At 52.4% G+C, this 3,807-nt stretch overlaps 2 protein-coding genes across 15 annotated transcripts in view; both read left to right on the top strand.

The window, feature by feature from the left end:
- Window positions 1-3,807, top strand: part of ZNRF3 (zinc and ring finger 3) — a 256,111-nt gene that overhangs the window by 218,552 nt on the left and 33,752 nt on the right. The gene's annotated exons all lie outside the window — the stretch shown is intronic.
- Window positions 521-3,807, top strand: part of CLIP1 (CAP-Gly domain containing linker protein 1) — a 110,695-nt gene continuing 107,408 nt past the window's right edge. For 9 of the 13 annotated variants that reach the window (XM_080986579.1, XM_080986574.1, XM_080986570.1 and 6 more), the window contains exon 1: window positions 521-681. The gene's annotated coding sequence lies outside the window, so the exon portion shown is untranslated. Of the gene's footprint in view, window positions 682-1,096; window positions 1,325-2,020; window positions 2,285-3,807 lie in introns of those variants that run through there. The other 4 variants (XM_080986573.1, XM_080986572.1, XM_080986575.1 and 1 more) reach the window with 3 other exon arrangements.

Genomic DNA, 3,807 nt, shown 5'->3' with positions numbered 1-3,807 from the left:
ATAAGTGGCGAAAGGGGCGCTACTCTGAGGAAACAGGAAAGCGAGAGAAGGCCGGCCGGCCTCCGGCTCTGTGGAGAGGGGCTGCTGCCCTGCACGCTGAAGCCCAGAGGGGCAGTCCTGGCTTGCTGCCAGTTGGTGCAGACAATCCTGGACTAGTTCTGACTTGGCATAATGAAAGACGAGCCTTCACCTGGCTCCGGCCGATGGCGTCCTGGTCCCCCAGTGGCCAAGCAGACCTCTCTTCCGGGAAAGCCGCAAGCGGGACCGGGTGCAAGAGCCCTCTTGGCTGCCGGCAGCCCGAAGCATCCCGGGCTCCTTCGCCGTGAATTAGCCGAATCCTCTTTTCAAGCCACCCAAGTTCCTGGCCATCTCCAGGGCCGGCCCGAGGGGGCGGAGGGAGTTCCCAGGCCGAGAGCCCGAGGCCCCGCCGCCCAGCAGGCCGGGTCCCCGGGGCGCGGGAAGGAGGGCCGGGCGCGCCTGCGGGGAGGAGAATCCGAGGGCAGGGGACCCAGAGCCTCGCCGAGCGGCGCGCGCAGCACGTGAGGAGGCGGCGGCATCGGCATCGGCGGGGCTGGCCCGGCTCCGCGTCTCCGCCCGCCCGCCCGCCCGCCTTGCGGAGCCCCGGCAGGAAGGCGGAAGAGCCAGGAGGGAGACGAGGGCGCTGCCGGCGCGTCTGGCGGGGTGAGGCCGGGGGGGGGGTCCAGGCTCGCCTCTCTCTCCCTCTCCGATACGCGGGCGGGGGGGGGGTCCCCTGCTTTGTCTCGGCTTCCAGGAAGGGCCCCCCCGCCGCCGCCTCCCCGTCTGCTCCCTGCCTGCTTCGCCCGCAGAGGGACCCGGGCGTTTTCGGGGGGGGGGTCTGTTGCTCTGCCGTCTGGTAGCTGTGCCCCCCCCCAGCAGCAGCAGCAGCAGCATCGCTTGCATTCTTCCTTTCTTGGGGCGGGGGGATCTGGCTGGTGTGGTGGCTTGGAGCAGGAGGGGCTCTCCCTTTCCGGGCAAGGGCTCCTCTCCGTCCAGGTGGGCGAGGGATGCGCTGCGCGAGACTCTTTGTCAGGAGGGGCGGGGGGGGGGATCCTCGCCCCCCTTCTGTGGTAGCAGCCTGTATCGCTTTTGCCAGGCGTCGCTGGAAGGGATAATCTGCTCATTTTGCAGCCCCGGGGTTGATTGCTTTGTGGGGTAAAATGTGATATTTGAGGCGCGGGGAGGGGGCAGACTCTGCTTTCCAGCTCGGACTCTTATTTGTCCTGGGAGGATTGGGATGAGCAGCTTTCTTTGCCCCCCAGGTAGCAGCTGAAGCCGATCTCAGCCTTCACGAAAGGGTTAATTGGTAGGTGTTGAAGGCTCCTTTGCAAGCTTGGGGGAGTGGGGGGTGTTGTATTTAGAGCCCCTGATGTTTTAATACTCTTAGGTTAAATTTTTAGTTCGTAAATGGGGGTCTATTTATGTTTTTCAGTTGGCATGGAGGCTTGCGTCTATGGCTGTTGAGCTAATAGGATTGTAAAAGGAGTGTGGCAGAGGTTGAGCATAGGTCGGGCTCTGTATCTGCTTCTCCAGACTGGAGTTGGAAAGGCCCTGCCTTGCCCCTTCGCCAGCCTTGTTCTCCATGCAGACTTTAGGAATGTGTGTCTGGAGGGGTGTGGGGTTCAAAGCTGTCAAGTTCTCCCTCTCAGCCTGCCATAAGGAGGGTGGGAGAAGCAGGGCCAACCCAAAGCATTTTGGGACCTGCCGTGGACCCCAAAATGGAGCCTCCCTGCCAAGGAAGAAGGGGCGAGGGAAGAGCTACATCAGAAACAAGGGGTGGGAGATCAACATCGAGATCTGCTGCCCCGTGGATCCTGCCACCTAAGGCCGTTGCCTGGCCTGGCCTCATGGTTGGGCTGGCTCTGAGAAGAAGGATTCCTGAGCTCTGCCTGTCAGTCTGCTAATGGAGTCACACAGACTGTGCTCCGTCATCTGATCTGCTCTTGCCTCGGGTGACAGCAGCAGGTTTCTCTGGTACCCAGGCAGCGATCTTGCCTGAGAGAGGGAGACGACGGAGGTAGACCAGCATTGGGAGGTGGAGGCCATCTGCTTTGTGCTGGAGACCCTGTAAGGGTTCCAGATTACTGCTGTTGGCAAGGAAGGTGCTTCCTCCTTGATCCCCTTCCTTCCAACACAAAAGCTCTTGTAAGCCGAGAGGCAGGCAGTTTCATTTGAACTGGGTGGAGAGATGCAGCAATCAACTGGTGAGCAGTCTGCTGCATGACATCACTGGTTGGGTGGAAGTGCCATTGGCCAAACGAGCAGAGTAAGTACAGAACTTCCTGCCACGAGTGTTGAGATTATAGATTTCCTTATAGAGCAGCTAGGAATGTATGCTTTTACAATTGGAAATACCTTGATTGCAAGGAACAGCATGTTTAGAATGCTGTATTACCCTTAAGTTGTTTCTCAGAGACAATGTTTATTACCAGAGACTGATTTTTCAATTTTCAGATTCATTTTAAGCGATTAATCACCTTTGCTTGGTGTGTGAGAGAAATGTGTGTAAAGTGAAATTAGCACATGACCAGGACTTTGTTGCATGGACAGGTGGCTAGAATAGCTATCCTGCCAAGCATTTGGTGGTTTAAGAATCTTTCCGTTGCTGATATGCATCTAGAGCTTAAATATCCCGTGATTAAAAAAATTAAGAGTGGCATGCTTCTCCCTCACTCTTGTGCATGGTGCAAATAAGTTTCTTCATGCCTCCGTATATATAGCTTTTGTGCAAGGGGAAAATATCAAATAACTCTGATTAAGTTCAAGTAAGTCTTGTAACTTCTGCTCTTTGAGGTTTTGTGTTTTAGCATCTTTGTGACTTTTAAAACTACAGTATGACTGTGAATCCACATTTTAGTAATAAATGTAGGAGAACTAGATTCTGTAGTAAATAAAAGCAGGTAAAACATACCGTATTCTGCCATCAGGTAAATTTAGACTTGTAAAAAATGATCTAGCAAATTATAATCCTGTGTGTGAATGTGAGAGAAGTCGAAACAAAATAAAAAAATTCTTTATTTTGTTTCGACTACGGCAGACCAGCACGGCTACCTACCTGTGAGAGAGAGTGCACATGAGAGCATGCACATGTCTAGTACAATGAAAGGGTTGTGTTTTGTTTCTGTTCAAGTTTGAAATGGAATTGTAGGTTACGTAAATGGGAGCATATTAAATGTCCCTTTCATATTGCCCTTAATCCTATAGTATCTTAATCTTTAAAATCTGTAAACACTTAACTGCTGTCATACCTCTGACTATGTGAATGTACCAGAAATGTGCAGTGACCCAGAGTTGGAAAGTAAGTAAGGGGACTTCATTTCCTTTAAGATAGTATTGTTTTCCTACTGTTGGAAGGGCTTCCTCTATTTGTACAGTGGAACCTTGGGTTACGTACTGTCCTCCTTACAAATGCTTTGGGTAATAAGCTCCGCTAACCCGGAAGTAGATGCTCCTCGTTGCAAACTTTGCCCCAGGATGAGAACAGAAATTGCGCGCTGGCGGCAGCGGGAGGCCCCGTTAGCTAAAGTGGTACCTCAGGTTAAGAATGGTTACCGCTTAAGAACAGACCTCTGGAACGAATTAAGTTCGTAACCGGAGGTACCATTGTACTTCTTAAAGTAACAGTAAAATGGCGGCTCATGCAGCCTGTCAAAATTGTTTTTAGTGTCCCAGGCAGCATCAGATGTGTAATAGCTTTTCATTTTAAAAACAAACAAGGGCCACATTTTTGTTCTACTGAGGGTTGCTGGATCTATTATTGAAAATTAAAGTGTGGAAATAAGGGGATAA

The sequence above is a fragment of the Podarcis pityusensis genome, assembly GCF_964106645.2.
Source record: "Podarcis pityusensis genome assembly, chromosome: 16".
Taxonomy (NCBI): domain Eukaryota; kingdom Metazoa; phylum Chordata; class Lepidosauria; order Squamata; family Lacertidae; genus Podarcis; species Podarcis pityusensis.
The sequence above is the reverse complement of the archived record's forward strand: the minus strand, read 5'-3'. Positions and strand labels throughout refer to the sequence as shown.